This window comes from Anarrhichthys ocellatus, unplaced genomic scaffold (assembly GCF_004355925.1).
Source record: "Anarrhichthys ocellatus isolate YVR2014 unplaced genomic scaffold, GSC_Weel_1.0 scaffold22, whole genome shotgun sequence".
Lineage (NCBI taxonomy): Eukaryota > Metazoa > Chordata > Actinopteri > Perciformes > Anarhichadidae > Anarrhichthys > Anarrhichthys ocellatus.
In genome coordinates this window covers 6367606-6386263 of record NW_022280052.1, presented here as the reverse complement: position 1 = coordinate 6386263, position 18658 = coordinate 6367606, and positions in this window count along the sequence as shown.

The following is an 18658-nucleotide window of genomic DNA, read 5'->3' as shown; positions in this document are numbered from 1 at the left end:
CCTCAGTAGACCCCTTAAGGGGCCCTCATAGAGTCCCCCTCTCATTCCCAGGTCTGGCTCGTTGAGGAGCTCAGTGCATCCACTGGGCCCCACAGCTTTATCAGACCTGTGGACAGGGAGGAGGGAGGGGAGCAGTGGTGAGGAGAGGTGAATGAGGTGCTGTGAACTTTCTCCCCCAAATCCTCTTTGTGTTTGTGCAGGCACTAAGTAGAAAGACATAACCTGAAACATATGTCAAATGGGTTTTGGTTCAGTGTCTACAGATTATGCTGCCCACAGTTCCTTTCTGAATTTTTGCCAGGATGGTAAAATATCTCAAATAGTATTTGACACTAGCAGCATCCTCCTCCTTTTCAGTTGCTCAGTAAACTCTGATTCATAATGTTTATGGCTTTTGATTTCAAGCCTTAGTTTCGTTGTTATTGGAGTGAGTTAATCTGATAAAATGAGTAAAGGATGGTTGAGTTTACTGTTTAAACGTCTGGGTTAACCTGGGTCAAATGAAAAAAAAGCAACTGCAATGAATGGTGTCCTCTAAACTCACTAATGCCCATTTTTTTCTACCTCTAATGCGGTTAAATTACAGATATAATTTCAATTTTATTCTAAGAAAATCTGAAAGGATATCCTCCAGGATTTGCACTTATTTGTACCTGTGTGGTCGGCACCGGGAAAGACCACAAGGCATCTTTAGTATACCCTATAATCTCTTCTCCCTACATCATAAGATGGCATGAAAATTTCTGAGAGGAAGGTTGCAAAATATGTTCCTTTTCTGGAGAGGCTCTAGGAGGGCGGATGTGCGGGATGGCGAGAGCGTGCCTTGAAATCACCCACAAAGAGATGCAAGGCACCGTAGCCTTTGGCTGGGGATGGTTATCGCTGACATCTGCTGCCACTGCCTCCAAGACATGCTGGCTGAAACACCAGCACTCCTGGAATCTGTCAAACTGTCAGCTGCAACAGGAAAATAAATAGAAGGGAGAGATAGAGTTATAGTAAAGAACCTTGGCTAACTGAAAAACTCACCCCTGCGAATGGCTGATTGGTAGCTGGCCTGGGGTACGCATTTTGGCAGGCAGCAGCATGACAATGGTGTTTCTGAAATAAGATAGAGAGCCTGAGCTACGATGAAATGGTGGCGGTTAGCATTGTCTTCGTAGCGATTCTTTGACTTCCCTATGACAAATTCCAGTAACACAGACACTTGGCAGACCAAAGTGGGCCACTTTGTGCTATAGAGGGCCCTGCACAGGAGAAGCCAAAAGGAACATTTAAAAACGAAGCAAGATGTAATGCAGCTTTTTTATGCTCATTCTGGGCCTGTGATAGCTGCAGTGGCATGGATTTGTATCCCAGCTACACTGAAAGGGCTGCTGAATTGGATGGAGCTTTAAAGTGAAGCAAGAAAGCTCTGGAAAATCGGCCCTCAAAGGCACATTTCAACTGGAAAGCGTTTCTTTTAAGCTGTCACTCCTTGGTAGTTGACAATCCTATTATGGCACCAACTCATTGTAATTAAGAGGGAGAAGAGATATATGGGCAAAAACACATTCATCGGACCATCTAAGATACAAAGAACTTTGTTGTTGTTCTGTGTTTGTGGGCAAACGCAGTGCAGAGCAGCCAGATCACCCTATTTGCATTGACATGTGAGTGATGCAAACGGTATCCAGAAGACAATTTTTCTTTCTCTCTCTCCGTCCCTCCATCCCTTGTCTTGCGGGCACCGCTTTAAAAGGACGTAATGGAAAATAGGTTTTATGGCTTTTCTTCTCTCCCGTTTTTAGAGGTCAGAGAAATGGAGCCTTCAAAAGAAAATCCTGAGGAGGTAACGATCCCTCACCTCATCAACTCTTCTGCTAAAGTCTAAATATGCTTTGCACTGAAATTGCGCCCAAAGCCATATATAAAGCGGCTGGGAAAGGATTGTGACCGGCAACTCCATACACTGCCATTTATTTGCCTGATAATAACAGGATTGTATTTCTTTCTTCTTCACCCTCTGCACAATGGGCAGCTTTTGAAGCAGGAACAGATGATAGAGTGGCATCATCTACCATTGTAGTAAAAGAGATGACAGTAATACAAAGCCCCCTGTGCATTGTAGGTAAGAGGTGTACACGTGGCTATTTGGCAAGTGGCTGTTCTCTCTGGGGGGCAATGAAGCCTGACATCTGAACTCGCTTTTACTGACATGCTCCCACATAGCAATGATTGCGACCATGCTATTTAAAATAGCCTAGATCTTATTAATTAAACCTTTAAATTGAGAAATTGTGCTCAATAATATTTTTGTCTGTGTTTTGCTTTTTATTCACCACATACATATATAGGGCTAGTAAGGTAAGGGGTCAAGTCTAGTATGCGTCTTTGCATCTGATACTCTCTTTTACCTCTTTGATCTCCATTCTCTGCCCCTTCTCTATGGACTTGTCTTGTGTTACAAATGAAGGTGATGAGAGGGTCAAAATATCAAGGGCCAGACTACTTACATACAAATACGTAGAGATACTCCTTCAGTGCTTCTCCACACCGCAGCTGTGTTCTAGGGCCATCACTCATCCTCCGAGCGCTCGTCTATAGAGACTCTGCAGCTGTCTCACAAATCCCCTCAACGTCATGATTGTTTAGTGGAGAATTGTCCATATTATCTTAATTTCAGGGCTTTCAAATATATTTAAATCACTTTTTGTTTTGTTTTTTGGCAGTGACTAACATGGGCTTTTTGGATCTGGTGACTTTTGAATGTGTGAAATAATGTATGTAGACAGAAACCTATTGACAATTTCAACATGTGATTGAATTTCTATATTAAATCTATGGGCAGAGGCAGATGATGTTGCCTTGTCCTTTCTTCGTATAGAGCAACCCTGTCTCCTAGAAATTATGTTTATATGCTAATTTGATTTGCCAATTATGTTTTGACAGTAATCACTTCCATGGATTATGTTCAGTGGCATTGTGGGCATTGTGAGAGACATTATATCACAAAGACTACATGTTTGAATATGTAGTATGCACATGTGTAACTTATCAAGAAAAGTAAACATAACTGGGAGCAGTTCGTGTGGTCAGGGCATGCCATTTGAAGAATTTGAGTGTTGTTTATGATACTGGTGAGACAATTATATACAATCCAGGAATTAACATGAATGCCTCTAAAGGCTTATCAGATGCTAAAACACTACACAACTTGCAATACTCACAGACAGGACATTACAACTCAAAACTACAAAAATATGTTGTTTACATTCCAAAGTAATCTACCAGCAATATGCGCTTACCGGATGAAGTTGCGTTGCACCAAAAGACATTTAAATATTTATTACATGAATATGAAGTAATCAAACAGACAGCTGCGCTATTTACATAATTCTATTAACTAAAGCTGTTTCAAACGGTTTTCAAGTTACTGTATTGTTACTCAGCAACGGCCCGCTTTAGAAGGCACTGCGTGACCGGGCAGTTTCAATCTACAGGCGCTTTGCCCGTTTGTTTTCTGCCTCCATCACTAGCAGCCGTGACTGTTTCCTGTTTGTTGAATACACTACAAAAGGTACCCTGAGGAACACAGAGTTTCCTCCTGCATCTCATTGGCTTTTTTTCGACAGTTTTTCATAAATTTCGAGGAGATTACATTTTTCAGCGAGGGAAAACCGCCTCAGGAAACTGCTGGAGGCACTCTGGTTACCATGAGGCAAAGGAAGTAAAATGAAAAAAAGGGGAATTACTGTAGTTTGACATTATTTAACCACAAGTTAAAGACCCAAAAAAAACAATGTGCATTTGAATAGGAATGATTCTGTCCCATGCTGTTTTGCCCCTATAAACGGCTGATCATTGTAACCTTGATCACTATAATCGGTCTCCACTATACCTAAACATAATGGTCCTATTACCTTAACCAACCTTCTGGGCCAATCATAGCTCTCCACCCTATAATCCTCAAGTGTCACGAGTGTGCTGCTGTATGGAGGCCCAGAATTTCTAGCAGCAGCCCAGCACGCGCACATACGCTCGCATTTAAAAAACACAAACACACAGGTAGTATTTCTCAACAGGAGGCAAGCTGGCTCAGGTCCCCCTCTGTGCCTGAGAGCTTGTCTCGAGTGATTTACATTGTGTGTGAAAGAGGGCGGTTGGCTGTGTCTTAATGCAGAGCACCGTGAGGGAGGGAGAAGTAGCCCGTAATGAATTGGTGTTAATGAGCTGTTAACTCTGCTCCAGCCCAAAGCACCACAGTAACCCCTGCTGCTTGGCTTTCAGGACAATACAAATATATATACAATCTCACATCCACGCACACCTACACACAGTGGAATGCATACGTTTGCTGAGAAAGACATATTTCAGCACAAACACCGGTCGTTCAAGTGCACATACAGACGTCACGTCACCCACAGGTTCTCTCACTCACTCGTACACATGTTCACTGTCACGGGTGTGTGTGTGCGTGCACACATACTTTCACAAGCACCCGTGCACACACGCACTCTCCATCCCAACACATACTCAGTCAATCAGTTTCTCACTCCCAGGCTAAACGGCCCCTGGCTCAGAGGCAGTAAATCTTCCTCATGCTGACATGTACTTGCGGATGGCGTACACCCAGCCGAGCTGCTCAGCAGATCAGAGTCAAATAACATTTGCAAATGATTCCCAGTGTTTGTTTTTCCCTAATGGAGCGCCAGGTGGATGGGGTTTACCATATTTCACATACGGTCGAGTGTCAGACACCAGCAGAAAAGTATTTTGACTGTATTTTCAAGTAATTTCCTTTCCACTAACATTTCTAGCACTCATATTGTCCTATGTTGTAAACTCAGGATTTCCACTTACATGCAACGCTACAGAATTCATGCTTTACTATTTGTGAGGTCCCATTTCTTCCTGCAACGTGTTTCAGGTTGTACTGGATTACAGCTTCATTTAGAACAATCACTCTCTTAACTTATCATTTAAAGGACATTGTTTCCAAAATGACCGTCACTAATGTCCAACTGTTGTTGACCTGAATCCATGGATTCATCATCAGGATTACTATTAATGCCACGGTTTCACTGATTCTATACTTAAAGGTCCACTTAACATTGGGCTTTTTGTTGTAAACTGACCGGCTGCCTGCACAGCATCAAACTACATTAAGTGTTCCATCTTTCTTCTCCCTAGTCAATGTTTGTTCGCCTTGAACAGTGCTTATGATATTTTCATAGAGATACCTTATGATGACATGCCATCTTGTAAAGCCTGAGGCACTTTGGGAAACTAATAAAACAATTTCGTTGTTGAGCCAATTCGTCATAGAAGTGCATCTACTCCATGTTGATACAGTTAATACAACTTTATCAGAATTGCAGTGTACCATTAGTTGCCTGTATGCCTCTGCACAAACACAATTAAGATCCCACGTTTTCCTCCATATATAAATGAGAGTGAGCTGGTGGCTGTTGAGGCAGGATCCCAGCCTGCTCTCTGCCAGGAGGACAAAGGCGCTCTCTCTGCACCCGCACAACACTGACTGAGAGCAAATCGTCCCAGAGCTGATGCTGAGCCAGATAAGCCTGCTCTACCCTTCCTCACACTGCCTCTCTCTCTCACACGCACACATATACACACATATTCAGTCTTGACGCCCGCTGCCTGCTTCTGCTGTGAGAAAAGGGGAAAAAAGGGAGATCTGCTTGCAGTGTTTCACTCACCTGAGAGTGTGTGAGTTTGTGGTTTAGTGTGTGTATGTGAGTGCATTCTACTGTTCTGAGTGTGCATGTCTACGTACAAATGAATGCCCCCACTACAAGCCTGTTGGAGGTAAGAGGCCAATTAATGGAGGATGCTGTTAAAGTGATTTTAGAGGCATCATGGAGATTTAGGGGAAGGAAGAAAGATAGCTGCCCGCAAGGTGGTTTGATTGTCCCTGACAGCGCTTGCGCTTTATAGCTAGCAGCTGGGCCAGGTGTTAGCCTGAGCACACATACACACACTTGCACGTACACAGCGTCTGCCTCATTAAGGTCGGCCCTAACAGGAGGGCTTCTTTGCGGTTTAGAATTGAGTCAGACGCAGTGTGTATTTTCAGCCTGTCTGAACACACATTAAACTGCTAGCGGTTTGCCTGGAAGGGGAGGAAGAGGGGAAAGGAAGGAGAGATTGGCTTGGTTGTCATGCTCAGGCATTCAAATTGCTATTTGTTGTGGCATATAAAATACTCCAAGGAACAACTGGCACGTTTATAGTTTCTCTTCCCAACGCTAGGCAGAGTTTTACAGTCTGATGTTTATAGTCATCTCGACCACCAAATTTGTGTTGTTGTGTAAGTGACCTTTTTACAGTGCTGTCTTTATTTTCTCCTTTTTTCCCAAACCTGTGTGTATTACATTAGCATGAGCATTGACCAGGCTTTTACTATGCAGTCTCTAACACATGCTGTGGTTCGAGGAAGTCCACACTCTGAAGTCCCTGGATATTTGAAGTGGGAGGGGATTGTTGCTGTGTCATGCAAAGAAAATGGATTTATTTGTTTCCGGTTTTGTAATCTCTTAATTCTCTGAACTAGACAACAATGAAAAAATCCCAGTGAGTCATTTTAATGAAACACTGATTAGATTTGTATTAGGGGCACCTCATCAGCAAACCCTTCCTCTATGATCGTAGTAATTATGTGTGTTTGTGAATGTGTGTGCGCTTGGGGGAGATCTCCACATGCAATGATTGTAATTTGGCAATAAGTAGCTTTACCAACGAGGGCAAGGGGGCGGGGTGCTGGAAATAAAGAGCACCATGGAGGCTTCGCCTCTTCTCCTCACCCCCCGCCATGGATCTCTCTCTCCTTCAGCGAGGCCAACATTCACTTCAGGTCAGCCATATCTAATGTTGCTGGACCTTTACTGGCACAGGGTTACAGAACAAAGGTGCACCCTCCATTCATGTTGTCCACTCTCTTACCAGGTCTGCTAATGAACATTACAGACCGGTTCACTGAGAAGCTAAATATGCTTACCGCTGGTATTCACTCCCCCCGTGGTTTCCCAGGAGGACGACCATCCTCAAAGAAAGGTCTTTCTTTTACAGGCCTTTCACTTCTTGGAGTGTCCATCTTCTTATCGTGCATGTAACAGGAAATGGGATTTCTCGAGTCAACTGTGTTACTCTCTCATTGTGTGTGTGAGTGTGTTTGTTTCTCCTTTCATGTGCCACTGAGCTGATGTCTTTTTTTGGGGGGGAACAGAGAAAGCTGAATGGAAACACAATTTTTTTCAATCTTCATTACTAGTGCATGTTGCAAAATTAGATACTTGTGGCAACTTTTATTCACTCATCTGAGACTAATGTTACAGTTTGGCATATTCGCTGTCCTCAACCCACATGTTTCTCTGTATGAACGTGACAGTGAGAAGAGGCGACAACAAAAGGGCAATTTCTTCACCATTTTCTTCTGTTTTTCATGGATGTTTTGTCATGTGCTGATGAAGTCAATCACAATATATATTGTAGCGTTATTATCTAAAAAGCTAGAGCCCATATTGCATTTAAATTAAGGTGCATATGGTTCACACTATGTACAGTACAATATAGGATACATCCAGGAATTCCTCTGTTCAGCAGAATAATCATTGTCACCGCTTATATTCACCATTCTTGACTTATTGTCTAGTGCTAGGACAATAACGAGTGAGATAAAAAATCATTGAGGCTGTGAAAAATCATTCAGCACCTCTGATAGTACAGAGGTATACTGTACCAAACATAAGCTCTCTCTGTCTGCTCAGACACCCACAAAATGTGTGCTTTGATCTCAGCATGAATGTGTCTATTTGTGTCACTTCTAAAACTTTTGACAGGAAGTCCGACCAGGGTTAAACATTTGTTGAGGCAATGAGTTTTCGGGATGTGGTTTTTCTGGAGGATTTAGATCTTAGATGGACGATAGAGTTAGCCACAGACTGTCTTTGTTTGTCATTGGCCCTTTTTTCTTTGATGGTTTTCGAATGTTATGTGTTTTTGCATTCAGATGTGAAACTGTACACTCATCCTAACCAAGTTGAAAGCCTTAAATGACATCAGAATATTATGATAATCTGACCAAAGACCTGAAGAGACAGCAGAAGTATGCAACTGATGGATCAGCATGCAGTGGCATTATGGCCCTGATATTTTTCATTGCTTTTGTACATTTTGGCAGCAAAAAATACATGCTGTCGAAGTTTAAACACAGGCATGTCTCCCAATATGTAACTGCATGTGTGGGCGTGTGTGTCTGGATGCAGTATATAGAGGGGAAGCATGGTGCAGACATGCAGGAACATGACACAGTTCCTCCAGCGTATCCTCTCAAACCACAGTGAAGCAGCATTAATGATAAGCACCTGGATTCCCACAAGCTCTCAGTTAGGCCCAATTGGCGGTAACTGATAAATTGGGATGAGTGGAGTTAGACTGTAGGGCCCAGTGAATGAACCCTTTTCACATCAGGATGCAAAAGAGAGAGATGAAGAGATCCTTTATACTGGCAGTGTGTTCACATGAGAGGAAACCACACGCTTGAAAGAGAATGAGATAGAAAAAGAGAGAGAGGGACAGTGTCTTTCCCAGACAGCCCATGAGAATCCAATACACTCCCACGCGTCTGGGCTTGTGTGTGGCCGCTGCACACACACACACACACACGCTACACGCCACATGTGTCCATGTTCATCCCCTCTTCATAACATCAACCCTTCACTCTCTCAATCCGGGCCACACTTCCCGCCGACTTTGATGCGTTTTTTTGCTCGATGTTGTACGACAATAATCTTTTTCACCCCTCCAAAAGAGTGGGCCATGGGAAGAAAGGCCCTGCTCTCGAGGCTTTGCTTCATCTTTTGCTCCGGCTCTCCAGCGAGACAAAATCTCTTCGCCGGCACCACAGTGCGGTTCAACTCCAGCTGAAAAGAGACGGGGACCAAATCCCTCTCATACACAACAAAACAACACTGTAGCCTTTTCAGTGTGACTGCCCACAAGGAAACGGTCCTTTCTGTTCGTGGAGGACACAGTGTGTATCTATCTATCCACTCCCCACAGATGTTGACACTGTTTGTTGCGGGTTAAGATGCCCTCTAAAGACCATTGTTTCCCTTCTATCTTCTCTGTTATTGAGTTTTTCCTCTCTTTCTAGGCGAGGTAGAGAGGGGAGAAAGTGGTGAAAGACCTCCGGATGGCAGTCAGCGCTCCGGGGGGCCTTTCTGCCCAGAGAGACCCCGGCAATGGGCTTCATTGTGGATAGCAGCAGGTAGCCACCAAGGACTATATGCTGGAAGTATTGTGTTTCTGGATAGACCCGAGTCCCTCTCCAGAACAGGGGCAAAGGTTAGCCCCCCTGTGGGCTGCTCCATACCTGCCCTGCCCTGTCTCCCCCTTCCACTCTCATAGGCCCGCGGAGACACAGCTACATACAATGGAAACCAGTCAACACACTATTAAGGAGACTCTTAAGATTGAGAGGTAGCAGAGCGGAGAGACTAATTCAGTGCTCTCTCCACTTTTCGATGAATAGCTAATTCGATTAATGGGTCCATGAGAGGGAATAATGAGCAAGGCAGGTCAGAGCCTCCTCTCTGCAGATTACAAGTCCATGTCTCAGCACTTCAGCAGGATTAAAATCTTATCACAACTCAAAACAAAACCTTTTGATGACATCTCAGCTATCACCGTTATTGATGCGGGTGCGAGTCATAAGGGGGTGTATGCGTCTCTGTGTGTGTGTGTGCGGGTGACTATGTGGCTATGTGGATGTGTAAGTAAGTGCATTTTTAGAGACAACTGGACGGTGAAAGAGCATGTCAAACATTTGAATCTGTGCTGAGCCAGAGCTTGCCCTTATCGCCTTATCTTGACACCCCTGTGCATCCAGGGAATGCTTGCTCTCATGCCTCCATGCACCGTCAGAAAATGTAATCTGCAGTGCAACCCCTATACAGTCTTAAACAACAGCCATTCACTTGCCCTGTCTTTTTGTAGGCTGTTATGTATGTTCATATATGAATTTGCCTGTTTATATACAGTATTTATCAGCTGGGACCTCCCAAGGATAAGCGGATATTGCTAATGGATGGATATATCTGTCTAACTCTGGCTGTGAAATTGCTATTCATGAAAATACAACAAAAGACTTTTGTTCACATGGGACCATTTTAAACTTGTATGGCCCATTTTATTGCTGCTAGAATTTTGAAAAGCTGCATAACACCTTCATTTTGATCACTTTCATTCAACGTTTTTTTTTTTTACCCATTTCTTCTTAGCAGTTCAGATTTATCTCATGGTTTTATTAGTTGTTAACACACTTGAATGGCTCCGCAGGGTTACGGAAGCTGCATAACAGTGAAAGTGCTCTTTTCTGGACACAGAGAGTCATTTAGCTATGGCACCAATGTGCAGTGTTTATGACCGAGGATTCATGCTGGTACTCATCACTGATTGGTGCTGTCAGTGGTGATGTATGAGTGTGAAGGGGCATCTCTGACCTCAGATTAACAGTACATTAACCCTCTCCCTAGGCGAGGCCAGTGTGCCTCTTAAACCCTGACCCCCTGTCCCCTCACACCACCACAGGGGGTCCGCAGTCACTGCTCTCCGTTAGAAATTCTGCAAGATGCCACATTGTGTTCCCTCTGGACTATTGTGTGCAGCACTAAATAATGTGCCGTCTACGTCCTCCAGTTCTCATGCTCACTTCCAGGGAATGTCCATGGCTGCAGGGCTGGAGTTGTAGTGTCCAGTTTGAGTGTCATCCCAGAGGGGAGCTTGACCACGAGCTGCAGGTAGCTTTCATGGCCGCCTGGCAGTGTCCCCCAGTGTCCTGCTGCTAGAAATTTGTTGTTCCCCTCCGGGTGTCTTTTTTGGTGTGTCAGCCGTGGGGCCCCTGATGGGAGATTTGTTGATATGATAACTCGATTAGGCTCCAGGATGGATGACATTTTGGCAGAGAGCCAGTCAGCAGCACCCAGGGAGTAACTGACTCGTCTCCTTAACCTCTCCTCAGGAGGCAACAATTAGTGGTAGTAATTGGTGAATTAGCAGTGTTGCTACAAGTATTCTCTACTTCCTTCTCACTCTCTGTGGGATGTGGGTTGACTAGAAGCCGAGCAGCTGAAGACTTCGGCACCTTCTTCAGTCAACACTTCTGCCTCAGTGCATACATTTCTTTGCATTTCATGGAATTATTTCTCCCACTGTGTGCTTCTGAAAACACAAGTTACTGTGCAAATATTTTGTTGCTGAAGGGAAGATTGGCCATGGGGACTGCTTTTTCTTATTTCTCACGGACGCCATTCTTTATGTGGCTGCCTGCCTGCAGTTCAAAAGAGATAATTCGATTAATGCAGCCAACGTCTGCAATTCAAAACCTGGCCTTTTTGTCTGAGAGATTTGCATCATAAAACTCTGCCCACAGCTGAAGGTCCTCTTAACGTTTTTATGCTTTTAAAATGTTAAGATTGTGGCTAAGTGGAGAGCAGGGCCGTCCTTCAGTCATAGGATCGGCTGTTCGATCCCCGGCTCTGGCTCTGCTAGTTGCATGTCGATGTGTCCTTGAGCAAGACACTTAACCCCAAATATTGCTCCTGTAGCTGTGCCTACGGTGTAGAAATGTGATAGAATCTGAATTGTAAGTCTCTTTGGATAAAAGTGTCTGCTAAATGACTTTAATGTAAAGATGGCAAACTGAAATATACATTCACTTTCAAATAAGGCTGTGACCTCGACAAAAATATGTCTCCCTTGTTGTCTCATGGTAATGTGTCATAACTGCACAATATTCATAACAATGTCAGTTCACTACAAAATACAAAGGCAGAATCTGTTGGCATTTGTAGATGCAGTGTATGTGTTACCTTTAAGTCGTGTTCCCTGAATGATGACATGAAATTACTATTCTTCAAAGTTCTGGTGGAAACAGGAAGAATGCTTGATTTTCCATTTGGCCAATGAAAAGCTGCCAAATTCTAACATGAATGTCACTTTGGCCATGGTTTGTGCGTGTCATCCCCAGAGTACAATCAGAGATAAATAACAGTAATATTTAACTTAAATGTTTTGGTTTACCGGTATTCAGGTTTATTCTGGAGTCAGGATTCTTATTTTGATGATTACTCAAAATAAACTACAATAGATGTGAAAATATGAAGTTTGAAATGTATCCTGGTAGATCATTTAATTTCTTATTGTTACATTACATTTCCGAAACTGATTCACAAAGTAAATACTTTCAAAGCCCCGAATAAGAGTACACACAACTCAAATAATCATAACTGAAATCTAGTAAATCTGTACAATTATCTATTAACATTTGTGATTAGATTTTAATCGAATTCCCTGATTCCTGGTGAATTCCCTCAGCGTTTTGTTTTTTTCTGTTTTGCTGTTCTTTGCGAGACCAGAAAGATCTTACAGGCCCCTTCCAACTTAATTACCTCGCATCATCTTCCACTCGGGTCGGTGGAGCTTGTCGACTCTGGTGACCTCCGACCTGTCATGCATTGTAGGTTTAGCCTGACGTATTCAAGGTGTTACCATCTGTGCCGTGCCCCCCTATCCCTAGTCTCTCTCTGAGGACAAGTCCTCTGTGTCCAGGCCCACTGGGCTGGAAAAGTTGCTTACAGTGGACTGTTTGTTTGGCTTTGTAAATGTCTCAGCCCTGGAGAAAGGATGGAGAGAAGAGAAGCAGGGCTCCTGGAGGACACTTGTGTTTGCTATTTTTTTTTCTCTCTTTCTGGTTAACAGTGCTCCAAAGGGCTGTGAGTCTCTGCACCTACGAGTTAACTTGTTACCCTGTGACCTCTGACACTATGTGTACCTAAACAGAACAATAGCTGTTTCCAAACTTTACGTGTGCTTGTTTATGTGTGTCGTATATGAACTGCCTCAAGCAACCAATATATTTCAAAGCGGAAAGACCAGTGGTGGTCAGAAACTCATTCAAATCGTTTTCCTTACAGTAAATTAATACATGTTATGAATTCAAAATAATCTAAAAACGCACATTGTCATGCTTTAGTCACATTTTGTATTGCATTAAAAAAACAGATCAGTTGTGTATGCTGATTTATAATGTAAAATATACAGCAAACTTTCATGATAAAAAAAAAATCTGGTTCAAAAAACTCCTTTTTAATAATTAAAAATGTGCTTTTAAAGGAGCATGGGTCTCTTTTACTGGATCAACACAATCGAGAGATCATGAAAAATAATTTTTAAAAATAATTTAAATTTAAAAAGAAAGAATATACGGATACACTTTTGAGGTAATCTTATGGGTTTCAAATATGTTTCAGAAAGGGTAGAATTTTCTGAACCGACAGAGAAGCCTGTAGTCCGTTGATTGACATTTAGTTGTTTTTAAAGATCAACAGATGATGGCAGCATGAGGTTGCAACACATTCACAATGATGTGTCTGTACATTGAATGTTAAGCTTATTTTAGCACCTAAATTAACATGTGAATATGTGAAACGGACTGAATTGGTAATCACTAGTTTATGGATTCATCTGGTCAGCTCTATGTCAGTGAGTGTCAGTGGTGGAAGAAGTATTCAGATATTACACTTAAGTAAAAGTAGCAATACAACACTATAAAAATACTCCGATCCATGTTAAAGTCCTGGCTGTTCTGTAAAGCATCAAAAGCAAAATGTCCTTGTGAAGCAGCACATTTATGTTATGACTGATTGAGGCTTACACAGTTCTATATTAATGGGTGGTTTCATCAAACATTTATATTAAATCTTAATCTACAAACCAACTGCAGCTGTCAGTACAATGGAGTGGAGTGGAAGTTTAAAGTAGCTTTAAATGGAACTACAGTACTCAAGTAAAGTATGATGCATACCTATAGTAAGTACTTACTTTCCACCACTGGGGTGTTTCTAGTGTGTGTGTCTGTGAAGCCTCTACCAGGGTCATTCTCCAAGTTAGCAGTGGTGCTTATTGTGTGAGTGGGTCTGTCAACCACAGGGCCCTACTGCACGGTGTGGTGACTGTACTCAGACTCAGTGGGAGCACCGGATGTCAGAGGATCTTGTCAAAGGTTTGAGGATTTAGAGCAGCAGCGCCAGCAAGTGCACAAGTGCAAATCCGCCACTGTCATTCATTTTCCAGCCCTTTGCATGCCTGAAGTTTCCACAAGCAGCTGCAGCTTTCACTGTGTCAATCCTGCTGACGTGTGACTGACGCTCTTGGGGGGCGACTGTTAATTGAGAACCATCTTTTTGAAGGAAATTTCTTCTGAAGTAACCTCTGCGTGGTTTGAATGATTTCAGACGACCAGTGTACAAATCAACAGCTCAACCAGCTAACCCATGTCCCAAAGCGTTAACGGATGGCTTTGTGGTGTCCACACACACACACACACACACACACACACACACACACACAAGACGATCTCTGTGAGTGATTCTGTAGTAATGACATTACAAACCAGATGAGTTGGCCCAGAGGCTTTGTTTTGAAATGCTGATAGTGAGTGAATATTTTATATTCATATCTTACGGTGCACTGTGGTATTGGTGATGTATTTAATAACATGCAGTAAATTATGCCTCTTGGGAGGCAGTACCAGGGACTTGGTGTGGTTTCACTGAGAGTATCAGAGGAGACAAGTACGAAATATCACTTTCAGTAGGAAGACACTGCCACCTAGTGGGCAACGGTCTGCAGAAACGTTAACTGCTGAAAAGCTTGAGCAGACTTTTCTGGAAAAATTATGTCAACTGTGACAGGTTATACTGGAGAATCTAATGAAACATGTGCATCAATAATTTAAAGGGATACATACAAACACATTTCACTCTTTATAGCCCAAAGCCTATTTCTTAATGTTTACTTTAACACCACAATTCACTTGAATTACTTATGAAGGGGCTTAACCTGTGACTGGTTTACATAAATAGAAAATTTCATAATTTAAAAAATGTTGAAGCATTAGATTCAGTCAGTTTTCTGCCCCCGTTATGTATAGTTGCACACAAGTGAGCCTTTGAGGTTTTTACTAGTAGCAATTGTGAAACTGTGAAAGCAGTATTGGACAACAAATTCAGTGATCGTGATTACAAATCAGAAAGGGATTTCATAAACATGAGTTAGACCAACGTTATTAAAGAAAACTGATTCACAAAGGTGTAAAGGTAGGAATCCTGTGTGGGAATCCACAGGAGTAAAAGTGTAAAGTGTCAAATGAACAGCTGTTAACCTCACTGTAGCTTAATCTAACAGCACATTTAAATGTTGCATTCGGAACACATTAGCAGACTGTCAAGTTATCACAAAGTTTCCAGGAATACACTCTCTCCATAATTCTTCTGATAGGCTCCTAAAGTGCCCTCTTGTGGAAGAACTTGATAATTGCGTGCATGTGTAAGCAATTCCGTACATCCAGTATGTAACGTGACATGAAGGAGAGCAGTGCAGATGATCTGTTGCAGCAATCACCATTTTAAACAATATATCCAGTACATAGATCATTCTATTCTCATGTTGCCTGCTGACAATAATGGCATCCCCTCAACATTTTAACAAGCCCCTCCCCACACTGATTCCTTTTATCTACACTATGCGTGTGTGTGTCCATGGCAAAAAGTGGGAAACATAATAAGGTGTTGAAGAGCAACAGAGGAGCACAGTCTGATCTAAGACAGCGCTGGCCCAATCACACAGCACTGGGATGGGACAGGCTAAAGGCTCCCTCTCTCACACACATGCATAATGCATCAGTCCACAGAGGTTCATATCATGGACAGTAGGTCAAATCGGAACTTTTACTACTTCCAATTGTCAACAAGTAAATGTGTTGACAAGTGTCAGTTCCAGTACCGAATAATAACATATGGGCCACCTGACTGAGAACTGGGACAAAAAGTCATGGTTTAAGCTTTCATCTTCTTTTTTTTGGTGTATTTGTTTGTATTTCTGTTTCAGTCAATCTGTTCTGTTTCCTGTCAATAACAGTCTATTGCAGATAATAATGTATATATTCTTGATGTATGAGTATTGGTCTTTATTACCCACTCTATACCGACTTTATTTCCCCCTTTCTCTCTGGTTGTCTACCTGTCTAGTTGAGTAAGTATATAGTTTTGTTGTACAGCAGCTCTCTTGCTGATTATATGTCGGTTAAAACCGGTTCCTTAGTATTTCTCCCACATGGGACCAACACTCCCCAATCTTACAGCCTTTGTGAAGAGACCAAACCTGGCTGAAATGTAATACCTACTATCCCAGGTCTGGTCACTGTGTGTTTAAAACTAGGGCATTCTAATGTTCCTTCAACTTCTCCAATGCTGCATTTACCTTTTTACTCACCATGACAAAGAGGACAGCTTGTTTCGTGGCGCTGCAGTTCAAAAGGTGGGCCTTAGTTGGTATTGGTAACTTGCTTTTCTTGTTGCTTCTTGGAACAATATGTGTTGGTAAGCTATTTACACAATTTTAAAACTTTTTGTGCTGTTTGACAGCGTTGTGTGTCATATTGACTTTCTACGATTACACCAGAACAATTATTGTCATTCTACAGTTAAATGTAATTTGCATTGTCCATATTTGACAATAATGTAAGAAAACTGTTTCTAAAAGTGATGACCATGAAGTGTTACAGAGAAAACAGCCATTTGTAATTTATATATATTTCTAGGTCAAACAAGACAAGTTGTGTTTTGCAAAAGCGAGCGCAACAGTCCAATTAATGCCAAGCTATCTATGGCCAAACACAGCGTTGACTCACATGGAACAAGTTATCTCTCTTTTAAAAGAAAGTTGTTCTTGGAAATGGAGAGCACAAAATGAAGTGGTAGCACACAAGTTGGGATATAGAAAAGTGGGAAAAGTTAATTTTATGGCACTGAAATTCTTGAACTGCAATGAACATCACAATATCCACGTTTATTTGTAAGACAGGCATTGTTTATTCAAAGCTGCGTACTGTATCCGTAAGTACCTTCACTGCTATATTCTTCTTATCAGTGTGTTGCTTTTTTCTCATCGGAAGTTTCGAATTCAAATCTCTAATGTTTCAAACATGCAAGTTTACAATGAACAATGAAAACTAATAGGATCAGAGATGCTGCAATGGTATTCTGTTGGTTTAACCTTTACCAAACAAAATGTCTCAGGTTCTCAGGGGGCGTCTAGGTCGGGTAGAGGAGCCGCCTCCAGGTCATCTGAGGATCAACCACTCCTACAGACTCCACATGACGTCAACATGTCAAAACAATGTCAGAAGAAGAAGAAGCAGCTCTCCCTGACAAATCAGTTTTGCATCCAGAGTTTCTGACCGCGTCTCATCTTTCTTCTCCTAAAGATCTGGTGTCAGACAAGAAAATCACAGGTTGCGAGACTTTACCAAACCTCTTCACTCAACTCAAAACAGCATGATGAAATTTTAAAAAATGTTATCGGTCAACTGAAGACAAGTTGACCTGGACGGAGTACTTTCAGCAAATACGTTGTCGTGTTTGTTTCCCTTTGCTCCAGTGTCAGATGGGTACAGAGCAAAAACATCAGCAATATTTAGCATTTAAAAAGGTCATTCTGCACCAGTATGTGTCTAATTTAAAACTTGTATTCGTTTGAGAAAGGCAGTGAGTCTTATCAGCTCAAGCAGTGTTTAAATAAAAGCCGCACTTGTTAGAGAAATTCCCCGAATCGAAAGCACTTTAACAGTCCACTCTAGGTCGAAACACTGCACTACAGCTGTAAAGCCATTGGTGGTGAGATAGACGGTGCACCATTTTCAACCACAAGATGGCAGCAAAAGCATGAAAAAAGATGTGATGCTTGAGGGATTTTGTATTCTTTATTAAACCAGCCAGATAGAGAGAAATGTTGTTGAACAGGTGCAGACACTTAAAGATAGCAACTGTGACCATAAAGAGAACAGAAGCAGTATAGTCAGCCATTGAGAGCTTTACCACAGCTCACACATCCCTCCATCATTGGTCACTAAAAACCTTCATCATTTTCCTTTTTCTTTCTTGCATATGCTTGTGATTTATTCATAATGGAAAGGACTTTGTATTGCTGAGTATGAAATGTGGTCTGACTTGGAAAAATCTGGGATGTACAGTATTACCAAGTTAAAGATGAATTTATTTACTTTTCAGAAATTAATTAATCTTACTGGTCAAATTACTGAAGAATTCGATTTTTTTAGAAATAGTGAAATGGTGAACATCCTCCAGCCTACCAGAGACAAAATAACTGGTTGATATCTGATATTTGATTAATGACCAAAATCACCAATATACCAGTCAGTCCAATATATCCCAGATTGCAACAATTATTTAGCCCAGGTCTGAATACATACGCTTGTGTCATTGTTTTGGCACATTTCAATTGATGTCAATTGACGATTGACAATTTCACCAAAGCTCGATTTTATATTATCACTATAAAGCAATTCATTGGGAACTTCTCTTTTTGTTTTGCAGTTCGCTTAGCTCTCCGTGTCTCTCTCACCGGTCCAAGTGAGCTTCTTGACCCTCAGCTCCTCCTTCACCTGAACAAAGAGGTCAGTAAGTTATCTAACACACTTAAATAACTTGAAATGCATAGAAATGGGAATTGTGTTCTTTAAAACGTTTAAAAATGTAAAAAGTATTATGATTTCAGAGAGAGCTGCTATACAGCT